We start from the raw sequence: 13,518 nt of genomic DNA on the forward strand, positions 1-13,518 counted from the left end.
AGGCGACGAACCGGTTTGTCAAAATGGAACCGCAAATTTCGGTCCGACCGGTCCGATCGATCAAATAGACCACCTCCAGAGATGGTCCCGAATATTCCGGTCAGACCAAACCGAGTTTTTGGCTCAATTGAAAGCGCCCGTTGCGAGTTACAATCAGATAACACCGAGTCTAACTAATTTAAGCCAACATTAGACTACCGTTATGAATCGATTTAGCGCCCTCCTTCCAATAAGCGCCCCTTTCGAATAAGCGCCCCCTTCGAATGTGTTCTTATTAATAAGCGCTCCTATTCTAATTAATATTATAATATTACAGCGCTGTCAGAGCACGTATCAACGGAGGTTCATCCGTCTTTATTGCTCACATAGGTAATGCCCCATTACAAAAAAGTGGTCTTCTTTTGAGTTTCTCAACTATTATGTCCGTGTAAGTGCATAATTCCTGCAAATGATCTCTTCAAATTTTGTGGCGATTGCTCGGCTGGTCGTTTCCAGGCAAGTCCGTTTTCCAGTCTCCTTGAACGTTGAACATTCGGTTGTTTCTCAAAACAGAACTAAGCACCCTGTCCCGAATAAGCCACCTGTCTCGAATAAGCGCCCTGTCTAGCATTCATTTTAATTTATCGTATTACAAACTATTTTACTCGATTCGCTTGTTCGTTAATTATTGTTATAAAGTTAATCTCTTCGCACCGCCGTGTGATATCCTGTGTTCATATCACTTTTGTTTTGGGCATTTGTAAACCTTTGGGCGTTTATTAATAAGAGTTTTGAGAGTTTTGAGGGCCAGACGCAGTTTTTATGATTACAAATTTTCAGACCTTATTTACGTTATCAGTCAAAATTTCAAATATGATTTAACAGTTTTCAAAGACCATGTCCTGGACAACGGTTCAGATTTATGAAGCATAAATCTGTAAATGGCATGAAAAAAAAAATAGCGCTTTTCGATTTGGAAAATTGTTTCACCACTGCTAATTCATCGACTTGAGTAACTCGGTCCCGGAAATAATTCGCCCTCCCCTATTGTAGTGGGAAGAAATAGGTACGAATTCGAAGAATGCTGAGTTCACGCGGTTTTGATTCACACTAGTTTTCACTTTGTATTTTTACAAAAGTCTGTGGACAGCCCGGCGTGCCTTTCGCGTTGCCATGCGTATCTGTACGGGAACTGGTCTGATAGGTTCCGGCTTTATGACAAGCGCCACGTGATCGCTTTTGACCTATGAATTGACAGAGGTGTCATTGGCTTATTGCGGTTTGTCCATTCTGAACAATCTAGATTTTGGCGGAATTCTCAGCTGACACGTGTTTTTGAGTTGAACGCGATCTCCAGTTGCTGGTAGGATTAACTTTCCCCCCAAAAAGGTGAAAGGAATATGTAAGGTAGGTTGTTTGTCCCTAGTTCTAATCGTTTTCATCTAAAAATTGTGAAACTGTTTATAAGCTCAGCAGGGAAATTTTCATTTCTTTGTTGTCACAGTCCAATCCGGAAGAAACTCGATCTTTTTAGCGAAGAGGATCTCCAAAAAAGAAACATCTGCGATCTCTTTCTATTGAACAGAGTATTTTAAAACTGGCTACGATTTTGTCGACTTTAATCGCTTGTGCTACGTTAGTAATGACACCATCGATTTCGCGCGTCGCTTTTTTTACGCGCCTAGATGTGCGATTTCTTGGCTTGGAGAAATTCTACTCATAAATTGGGCCATGTGTTCTACTCAGAAGAACGCATAAAAACTGTCTATTTTTCTACTAGTTCCGCTTAGATATAGATAGAAATCAGGGTCATATTCTTGACACATAAGAATAAACAGTATTTAAAAAATTCGGCTTGTTCAACAAAGCGCTTTCATTCTTCGCCATGAAACGACTCGAATGGCAGAAATCTAAGCATACACTTTAACTTTCTTTTCTTTTCTCTTTTTCCGCTGATCGAAAATTATGACATTATTTACAATCATTTTAGCTGTCCATTTCTGACGCGTACCCACTTACCAAAACCGAAACTGGCTTTGGTCAAAAAGGTTAAAAAGAATACAGCAGAAAAATACCCTTGATACCTTAACTTGTTTGAGCTCAGCGGTTAATCAGAAAGGTGAGATCTTTCCCCGCAGCGTGCAGAACGATACTGGTAAACAATGGAATTGTGCGTGTGTGTGTTTGTACGGTTTTCACTTTTAATAAGTCCTTATTTTTTATGTCCATTAACTTTGCTACTCTTTTGCTTCTTTGTTCTCACTACAAATGACAATTTCCTTGGTCCTGCTGTTTTTCGTCTCTAAGAAGAAAAGGAGCCTAACGAATTGGATTAATTCAAGTATCACATAATTAAAATTAAATCAATTTTCAGTACGCTAGTTACTTTTCGTTTACTCTGTCTTAAAAATCAGCCGCGGTGAACACCCAGACGAGGGTAACAAAGTCGAAATATCTTGGGATTGAAATGGTTGCTAAGCAATAGCGTCAGCGGAATGACAATGGAATGGCAGCTGTCAAACAGTAATGGACATCTTAAATTCACTTCAGAATTTCAATTGCGAATTTTCAAAAAAACACAACTCTGAATTACAAATATGACAACAAAACTGATGGCCTCTGCAGGGATTTGAATGCACAAAACCTGTGTGTGCCCAGTGTTTTTATTTGCTGTTTGCCGTCATACAACCTTTTTGTCCACTTTTGTCTTAAGCAATGAATTAAAATTCTATCTAGCGTTGGATCTTCTGTCTAATGAACTGTTACGCACGGTTTCCGACGTCTCCGCGCGTAAAACCTCAGTTTGTTATTTGTAGTTGCCACGTTGTTTCAAGGATTTCCTCTTTATCAATGACTACCTGATATGAAAACAATAAGTAGGCCCTGAGAACGTAGCACACACAATTTACATCTGTATTTTGCTTCTTTTTGTCTGTTATTTGTTGTTATATAAGCGGACTTTTCTGTTTCTTTCAACTTTAACTTAGAAGAGGAAAAATTTAACACGGTCTCTATGAGAAGGTGCAAATTGTTTTCATGGTTTGTGTCCTTTGATGACTCTCCTAGTTTATAGTTTATCTCTTTTTACTTCCTTTTTTTTTTTTTGCCACTTTCATTGCATCGTGTTTCCCGTAAGTTTCGTGGGTTCTTTATCAATTTGCGATTACCAATTTAAATCTCAGGAAACCGTAAATGTCCAAGTCTATCTTTGCTTTTGTCGAGTTTTCTTTTCTATCATCACCCAGCAAAGGCAGATGGCTAAATGTTTTCTACTGTTTTCTTACTATACTTTGACAGCCTCGTGTTTCTTATCTCGCAGCCTCGTGGAAGGTTTAATGAACTTCTTCGGAGAGGCCGCAAGGTTTAAGACGGGTAAATAAACAGTGCTTAGAACCTTCAGTCACTCATCAAAATGATTGCCCCCAGTTCTGGGTGACATATCAGCTTAGCGTCATCGTTGATTCGCGGAATTGGATCATCAAAGCAATGAAATCTCCTTTTTTTGCGATTTATCCTCAATTGAGAAATTCATTTAATCTTCTCACGAAAATCTATTTTTTCAATCATTGTTTTCATTTCTCCCTTTCGCGTTAGCCAACGAGAAGCCAGTTTCCTTCCACCTGCACTAATCACGAATTATCATCCGAAGTCTTTTTCGCTGTCGAGAGGGCACCCTATCGCTTAAAAAACATGCCCGTTTACACATGCAAAACCCGCAATGAGGAACAAAGAAGTGATGGAAAATTACGGCAGTTCGATCATAGATTTTGAAGCAGTATTTTGCTTTGCCGTCGCGTATTTTTAAATATTGATTTTTGGATGCGTTGGATTCCGGCGTTGATTTTGATCACAGCTATTTCAGCTCCCGGATGCAACATAGAACTCAACAATCACCACATTACAAAGGGGTTCACAACATCTGTCGAGAGTGAAAAAAGCTTTTCGTGAGATCATTGGTGATAAAATTAATTGCTTTTCACCGATCATTGAGATTGATGTGCAATAACTTTTCATTAAGGATAAACCAGCTCTCACGGATTCAAGAAATCCAACGCAGTTTATAGGCGAGCCAGCTCTACCAAGGCACCACCCTTTCGAGAGAAGACAAAGCAATAGTATACTCAGAGTTATTGCCATTGATAATCAAATTGGATTTAATGGAAATGTGGGCTAACCTACGCAATATCTACACCTTGTAAGGAAGAAAACGAGAGCAGAACAAGCATCAGCTAATAGTGTATAATTTCCGCACTATTGTGATGAGTGGAGCGAGGAAACCCGATCACTCCCACGATTTAATCAGTGAAATTGAGCACAAATGACCGAAGATAATTCTTTGTTAGCAGCTTGGGCGATTTCAGCTGTCAACGAGGCAGAACAAATGTCTACGTTTCTCCCCCGCAATGCAGAGGGGAAAAATATGATAATCTACTGCTTTAATGACTATCGTATTCAGAAAACGGCCGGTCTGTAATGAGGTTATACGCGCACTAATGTAGCCCCTCTGGCCTCGAAGGGTATACGGAAAGAAATTAAAGGCAAACTGGTTTTCCCTTTGTTGCAAGGGTGGTGCATAGCTTCAGGGAATTCACTCACGAAGTCGCTGAGAAGAAGAAGATTCAGTTTAACAAAGAGAGCACGGCGGCCTCATAGACATGGCGTTGAAGGTACTAATTAATAAGTTCTTATCTTCAAGAGCTTCGAATCGACATTTCATTTGTATTATATATAGGCGTTACGAATGGTTGCGGCTTATCATGCATAAAACAGTGTTTACCGTGGTAGAGAAAAGAGTGAAAATTGGCTTTGAGAAACACGGCACTCTTTCTTCTATTAGTTAAATAAAAAAAAAACTCCTCTTCGACATGTACTTATACTTAGATTTTAACTTTAATACGGTAGGGCTTATGACGGTAGGAAATATTGGTAGAATAAAATAATGAGAAAGGAAGCTTTTAAGGGTATAACAGTTCTCCAAAAAGCCTATATCGAGGAACAATTGTTATTTCGAGCAATTACTGTCCATTTTGTGTAAGACTTTGTTGTGCTAGCTCTGTTTCAGATTCTGTGGCATGTAGTTACTTTTTGTTAGTAAGCATTCAACAACATGTTTCTCTGTTTTCCCCAAACAGTAATGATAAAATGTTGTTTGATATATTCTTCCATTTAATCTTTAAAATGTATCATCGTTTTTTTTTTCTTTAGGACTCGTAAAGCAAAACATTTTTTCCATTATGATAGTTATTTTGTAATGATGCCCTCTCGCCAAAAGACGCTCAGTCTTTCGCGATGATTAGGACGTATGCCAGACGGCTTTTAAAGATCTCCAACAAGTTTTTGATTAGATTTATGCTAATGTTTTACCCTTGTGAACATTTTATGCTTTCTCTTTCTCGCACTGAAATGTTCTTCAATTCTTTTTCGGTATTTTAGGCCGCTTTCTATTAATATAAAGAAGTTATAAATTGCCATTACAACATGAATGTTATTAAGTGTTAGCTTTTAATAGCTCTAAAATACATCTTAAGGGTACTTCTGACTTTAAATGTTATTCTAATTGAAAATTGTTTAGTCGCTTACAAATTTGAATTGCTGGAAGGTAACTTACATTAACGGTTCCGACCTCGTGTTATTGTTATTTGGTCGTATCGATAAACACCGGTGATTTAAAAATGCAAATACAACCTGATGTGGTTGTTTGTTTTTTTCTTTTCACGCGCTTACGTTTAGTTTCGCAATATTACCTATTTTAGGGGCAGCCAAATGATCGATATTTCAATATATTTTTTATATATATTTACGCTTTCATTAATTTTTGAATTCACTTATATGTATTCATGTATTTTCAGTAGAATTTGAATTATAGTGGGTACAACAGTCAGTTTTTGAAAGTAAATGTTTTTAAATAGAGAAGTGCTGCCTGGCAAAAATGTGGATTAGTAATATATCAAACACGAGAGAGCGTGTTTTACCACACCATATTTCCGAACACCGTGAGTTGAAAATACAACGCGTAGTGGAGTATTTTTGACAAATCTCGAGATGCTTGGAAATGTTGAAATTAAAACACTGTCTCAAGAGTTTGATACATTTTCGCAATCGAAACTTAAACTCAGGAGAAAACACAGAAACAAAAATCTATGTTACTTAAGATCAGATATCCAAACACCGTCACAGTTTGTCTAAACTTGATGGATTATTAATCAATTTGAGAAATTATCTTAATAAGTATTGACTGTTCCTGAGGCAACACCTTTTTTTGTATTTTTTTGATAATATCCAGATTTCTTGTGAAGAATCACATGTCAGTCATACATAGCAATTCCCCCGCGAGTTAATTGATGTCAGTGAGTCGATCTGAGAAACTGAGAGCGCGCACTGTTTATTCTTTAGGCATGATCCAGTGGTTGATTTGTGAAAACATATAATATCGATATCAACTGATTAATTGAATGGTTTGTTTCGGCCATAATACTCGAAAAAGCGGGTACGCCGTCCAAGGGACCTTCTCTGAATTAATATTGGGAGCCTTCTTCCCCTTGCGTAAATCAGATGGCGAGTTACAATCAATAACCACTGAGAATATATCAGCCAGTAATCAATGAGAGTATATCAGCCACATCAGGTACGAAGTTCGGTTGGCTTCGATGGCTCACGGAGCACGTTGTTCGGATTGAGCGGTTTAGGTTTCAGCGCTAGCCGGGCTACCTCAACATTCCTAGTCATTCAATGCTGCAGAAACTGAAGCCCGGTCTGTCCTGGAAAACTTTCTTGTCTTGAAGACAAACTTTAACCAAATTCCTCTTGCTCTTTGATGAAAGATCAATTGAGTGACCTAAAACAAAAACCCGAACAATTACGATGGCAATCACAGCAAACGAAAACAGCTCAATAAACCAATAAGAACTCGAACTCAACACACGTGATACTAGCGCCAAGCGCGGGAAACCGCGTCAGACGAAGAGTCGCGAATGGTTTTGTTTGCGTCTGATTGGTTGAACAGGTGGTGCCACTGGCGCTATCGTTGTTTACCATTTACCCAAAAATTCCGGACATTTCGGTCAGAATGTAATTGGTAAGACAATTTTGGCTCGACAGATCGGAGAATTTTTTGAAGTAAACGTGGAACGTCTTGAAACGTAGTCTAAAATTGCCAGCCGAAATATCCGAGTGGAAATGTGCTTACCATTTGCAATTCTTCACCGCCATCTTGGAATTATGATTAGGTCGAACTAGTCCTAGTCTCTCTCGGTAAATTAGGGTTTGTAAAAGGTAAATGGTAAATGGCCAATCTGAACGGAACTTACCATCAGGTATTTTTGCTTTCCATTTGCACAAACAGTTGACGAACCGGTTTCTCCCTGTAAAAAGTAAACAACCGAGGCTTCTTGAACTAATCGTATAATGGAGTAGAGTGGTTTTCAATTGTAACTCAGGGAAAAAATTGCTCGGGTTTTGCTTTGCCACACTTTATGATCAGTTATAAAAACTTATACAGCTCCTAGACCATGAATGATACTCATTAATCCGGAGATGACATTCCGGCTAGATATGAACTCACAGAGGTGGTTTCCGAATAATATACACCACCATATGTTTTCTTGTAATTTGGTTCAAATAATGCTGGCCCGGGCTCAAAGTAATCTATTACAATCTTGTCTAGCTTGGACCACCCATACGTATTTCAGTAGCCTTCTAGTATTTATGCATTCTTTCTCTTTTTATTCTACATTGATAAACCAGGTTCGTTCCACTTACATGCACCTAAGTTTGCATGTGACGAAAAACGAATTTTTCTAGTTGATATGATTTCTTATTTTCCCTGCGGAATGTGCGAAACCACTTTTTCCTTTGTTTGTTTATTTTGACCTTATAGTTGGAGCGTCGTTGACAAGCACAGTAACGCACGTGCTCCACGTTTCCCTGAAACCAAACGTCAAAGCGTCCAAAAAGGTCAAATAGCTGTTGACAGACACGCCTCCAAACGTTCTCGCTAGTCCAAATACCTTCATATTTTGTCTGCACGCGATGATTATTTCTTAAAATAGCTTTCAATGTAGGTGGATGCATGCCACGTCTTACGTCAAATCCTGCGGGGGACCCATTTTGGAAATATGCTGAAGTGTTTGCATTAAAGATTTTCCGGCGCAGAATGGCTTAAAGATTTATTTTTATCTATCGACTCAGTCAAATTAACCCTCTGCCAAAGAGCACATTCTATATTCCCTGTCTTCGCATTAAATGACTTGGTTCTTTCGTCAGCTTTCTTATCATGAATCTCGTCTGCACGCGAGGTTGCTCCTGAAGTCGAAATGAATCTTCTGCTTAATAGCTTTCATTTAACACGCGACAGTTTCATCCACAGACTTGACAGTTATGATCGCATTGCATAACGGAAGACCTCATACCACGTAAAAGGGTTGCTTGATAGCTTTCAATTGAATGGACACGCAAAAAAAATAGGGTTTCGTCCAGAAATTTAAAAGTTTAAATCACCTTACTTGAAATGCAACATAATCAGTACCACATGAAAGTTGTGCTAATCAGCTTTCATTTGAATGGAAACACACTAGGGTTTCATTCACAGACTAAAAGGTAGAAGCATTTTGTACAACATAAACCCAGCATCAGATGCAACGAGTTCAATCAAGGTCACGTAACAGTGTTTAAGATTGAAGATTAAGAGTGAATGTACTTGACTTGTATTATATGAATCCGCCAGGCTTAATTCTCTCAAGAACATTTCAAGTGTTCACGCGTGGAACAATTCTTGTGCGTCCTTCTGTACTTATAAATGCACCTTCTGCGTTAAATTGTTCCTCTTTGTGAATGGAAGGTAACAGAAAGATAAGGTTTTGGGTGAATTTCGTTCGTCAAGCTTTGCATGACTTTCGATTTTGACCTTAAAGAGCAGCCATTTCATGCACAGACCGTGTCACATTTGATATGTTCAGTTGACAGCAGTCCACTTGAAACTGGGTTTTAAAAAGCCATCACTCCAATGACGGACAAGTAATCAATTTATTGCAGCGTAATTTACTCCACTTTCACTCTGCATAACTAGTATTATTTGATAAAATACCACTCATGACATTCACAAACGACAACAAAACCTCTGGCCATTGAAGAGAATTATGCTTTACTCGGTTCACCCAAAAATCTGTACATGTATGAGACACTTTCAACAAAGTAAGTGCAGGAATGACTTAAGCCTGAAACTAAGACTGAAACCCTGACTGTTTCGTTCTTTTGCCATCAAAGACATTTGATTTTCACATTTTTACGGATATCGCAACTTTACTCGAAATTTGTCTTCACTTGTCTCGGATTCATTCACGGAGAATGTGTAAAGCTTCATATATGGAAATGCCACTCAAATGTCCAAAAGATATTTTGTAAATCAGATAATCGGGATATCTTGAGGAGAGAATCGTTTTAATTTGGACGTAAAGTGTCACCTCCATGCTATCTGAATAATTCTAAGCTTGTACCAGAGAAAACATTTTGAGGAAATGTGATCTTGAGAAAACTGACTAGCCATCGATTTGATAAGGGTTTGAAGTGTACACTGCAGCAAAATCACGAAACAACATTTGTGATTTGAAAGAACATTTCGTTTCAATAGAATAGAGCACCAAACAAAGCGATTCTTGTGCCTCAGATTTGTACTGAAATTACGAAAGAGAAATCTGGATTTTTGCAGCAAAGTCTAGAACATTGTAAAGATGGCAGACATATTTCAAGATTGTTGACTTTAGCCAACATTATCAGAAATTGACAGCCTTGCACGACGAGAGAAACTGCATATATGTTTTTTAAAAATCCTGGCCTTTGCAGGTCTATTAACAAACATATTCAGTTATTGGACAACGTCTTACAATTTCAATGTCTTCATTTACGGATATCATATGGTTGAATCGTTCCATCCAGAAACCGGGGTAAAGTAACTTGCAATAATATTAACTGGCAACAACCTTTCAGATAGATCATAGAATTTATTAGAGAAAAATTCCGCATTTAATTCAAGAAAATGCTATAGAGAATACTTGTGTATTGATTAGACCGGAAACGGAAGAGAGGAAGTTTGTAGTTAAGGTAAACATTGGATAAAAATACATTGCTATACTCCACTCGACCTGAACCTGCAATATGTTTCCAAAAAATTGGACCTATAATTGATGATTTTGTGTCAAGACTCATTATCTACTTAGTCTGTCAGTCTGCCAAACTTCGCCAATTAAAAGACACTACAAAACTAAAAGACATTGACAAAGTGGGATTGCATGTCCATATCAAATAGTCGCCTGAAACCATGAGGTCTACATCCTGATATAATTAGCTTGCATTCCAAAGTGCGTTGTTCAGTTGACGGATCTAGTGGTTTTAAGCGTAATTGGAATAACTGGGACCACGGTTCTAAGAGATAACAGAATCGCGACGGCAACACCCACTTCACTCCTACAAACGATAAACGAGCAGGAATCTTCCATCAAAAGTTGACAACAACCAACTGTTCGAAAGTTCCACAGTTTGACCACTGTTCCTCTGCATGCAGGCGAAAGGGAAGCCGAATTATTTGAAGTGTATGAACTGAGTGATATTTCCTAGAGCAGTGGAAATAGAAGGTCAGCAATCAAACATTCTGCGGTCGTTTATCCCAGATGAGGATCGCAATAACAACCGAGGAAAATACGGGAAGTGACGGAAGATGAGAAATATATAAAATAATAGCTTGGTTTAACTAAAAGCGTTTACAGTTATAAGTTCCATCTATAACCTACAAAGTAACCACAATCATGGCAAACGATGTCTTACAGGTGAGAAAGTGTCTAGTTATTATCATTTTAAATAATTAATGGCCATTTATATTTCAAGTGCATTTGAGTAGTTTGTTGTTTCAACCAACACGAAAAGTATTTCGTGCTGATTTCAAATACTCGTCGGTGCTTTCAGAAATACCTAAACACGAATGTAAAGGATTCAATTCTGTGCAGTTCTATAGTTAAATTTCTCGTAAAAGAGAGGTGAAAATAAGCCGGTTGAATTACACATCACTTCATTTAGACTTAAAGATCGCTTAGATGGACTTTCATCTTAGCATTTTCCCCGCTTCTTTTTCTTCAACTAATTGTAAACCAGTTAATTTTCAAAACTGCTCCACACCAGTTTGAATCATTCTTACATATAACTGTTATATTAGAATTCCTGTAATGAAAACCAAACATGACTAAAACATAGTTTATGCAATTTCTACCAATCGCATATCTTTACGATAAAACGATAGGGCAACAAGAATTTTTCTGGAAGGCAAAATCGGACTTCTCTAGCTGAAAGCTCGCTTCTCCATGAAATTTTGCTGTAAGTGTCCCAGCATATTTTCAGTTAATAATTGCATGTCATGGTGGTTTCTCGTTCGGCAAATGCTATAGACAACAATATTCCAATATTGCTACCTACAATATCGCTGCTGGCGCTAAAAAATCTGCTTTGTCATTCGATTTGCCAGCAAGAGATTCAAACTATAAATAGAAATGAGAGTCTTGGGTAATGTGGAGATCATATATTATAGATAAAGAGGAAGCTCGGTCTTATGTCACTACAGTAACTCAACAACATGCAAACTACAACTGACTGATTACAAGAGTTCTGCGTTGTATTTAAACGCGCAGGGTTTTTAGTTACCCTATGACAATGCTGGCAACATCAAAATATTAGCAGAATATATAACTTAGCTAAAAGTAGGATTATGCAGGATTAAGGTTTAATAAGGATCATATATAGTGTTACATAACAAACATCGATTTTCTTATTCTTTCTCAGTAAAATCGAAATTTGATTTCAATGATGTCAGTGTTCTTAAAGCTGTGTCATTCTTACACACATCAAGATTAATCTGTAATTCGTCTTAATCTACAATAATATTAATCATTTCAAATCTTTTTGGCTTCTCATACGAAAGGAAATTATAGTTTTCAAGTTTGTAGCGAGAAAAGTGATTATGGGGGAGTTGACGACATCGACAAGCAGCAACACAAACGTCGTTACACAAAATGTAACGAGCGGGACAAAATCCTTGCACGTGCGTTGTACATTAGCTTCGTTCATTTACAAGCCGTTCTCTATAAAAATAACAACTTAAAATTCTTTTTTACGTTCTCCAGTGGAAAAAGTAAATCTGGACAGAAATAAACTTTATCTGTTTTCATTTGGACATGACTGTTTTCTTCACATATTCAGCTATAAGATACATAAAGAGGCAAACTTAATTTGGCTTTATAAATTTTAATTCATGCGTTTTAACCTCGACATTTTACGGAGCCGATAATTTTCATATAAGTTCTCCGGAAAGTGACGTTGAACTTCAAATAGATAATAGTCTGCAAGCAGGTTGAATAAAACCTTGTCGTCGTTAAACGTGACCAAAATTTGCTACCTAAGGCCTAGAATGATAAGGGTGCCCTTTTTAAAAGTTCGAAAATTACAGATAAAGTCTTTATGCTTCTTACAGTATTTTTCTCTTATGGTATGCCAAGATTTAGCTCAAACATAAATGCGTTGACCTGGGTAATTTGGAACATCAACTCGTCAAGTTTCGTGAGATATCTCACGTGTTTGGGGCCGCCCTGACGCCGAGTTTACTGACCCAAACCCACAATATGATTGACGACGTCAACATTTCCTCAACTGAAACAATTCAATAATTAAAGTAGAGCGCGAAGTGTAGTTTTTTCCCTCACATTTTGCACGCAAAAAGAAAATTCTTGGTTACTTCTAAGTGACCGAATAATTGATGCTCAGTGACTTAGCTTCGGGTCTCTGGAAGAAAAAAGCGAAAGTAAGCTAATAATTTGGGGAAGACGAAGATTAATGGAGGGAGAATGAAACTCGTTCACTTTTGATCTCTTTAATTTAAAGATCGCCTCGAGTCACAAATTCATTAAAAGCAGATTTCATTAAAAAGACAACAATCAGTTCTGGCAAATTAAAACAAGCAGGATGTTTCTTGTTGATTGCGATCTTTACTGATAGAAAGGATCATAAGGTTTTTGCATTAAGGAACAAACAACATTAGCAGATCACCCACGTGCATGCATGGTGCATAGATAAAGAATGGAAATAATTTAGCAAGGAGTGGCCTAGGATATTTGTGAACTCGGTGTGTTTTGTTACTTGTACTGCATGTTTCCTCTTCGGGTTTTCCACTTTAAGAGCCATACCGACCATTATAGATGGAAATTTCGATAGAGTTGTCGGGTTCCTGTACAAACTAGAGTTAATGATGATTTTATCACGAGAGATCTTTCCACCAAATCAGATCCACCGCAATTTGTTATCAATCAGGAACGGCCTTAGTGAGAACCTCACGAAATTTGTTTTCACGAAAATTGTTTGCCGTAGCCTCAAATTCGAAGTATTTTGCGTCAAATAGCTGCACTTAATGAACTTTTGTTGGTTGGAGAAATCAGTTCATTGCCAGTTGCTGTGGCGTTCAATAGCTTGGGATTATAGAAAGTGTGTGAAGGACTTACAGAAAGGACA

General features: G+C 37.8%; 1 protein-coding gene across 3 annotated transcripts in view; it reads left to right on the top strand.

Moving 5' to 3' along the window:
- LOC145490221 (elongator complex protein 4-like) overlaps nucleotides 1-13,518 on the top strand; it is a 45,336-nt gene that overhangs the window by 29,655 nt on the left and 2,163 nt on the right. Inside the window, exon 11 of one of the 3 annotated variants that reach the window (XM_081469343.1) lies at nucleotides 4,545-4,989. The exons of the other annotated variants lie outside the window; for them this stretch is intronic. The gene's annotated coding sequence lies outside the window, so the exon portion shown is untranslated. Of the gene's footprint in view, nucleotides 1-4,544; nucleotides 4,990-13,518 lie in introns of those variants that run through there. 3 annotated transcript variants of the gene reach the window in all.

The sequence above is a fragment of the Orbicella franksi genome, chromosome 6, assembly GCF_964199315.1.
Source record: "Orbicella franksi chromosome 6, jaOrbFran1.1, whole genome shotgun sequence".
Lineage (NCBI taxonomy): Eukaryota > Metazoa > Cnidaria > Anthozoa > Scleractinia > Merulinidae > Orbicella > Orbicella franksi.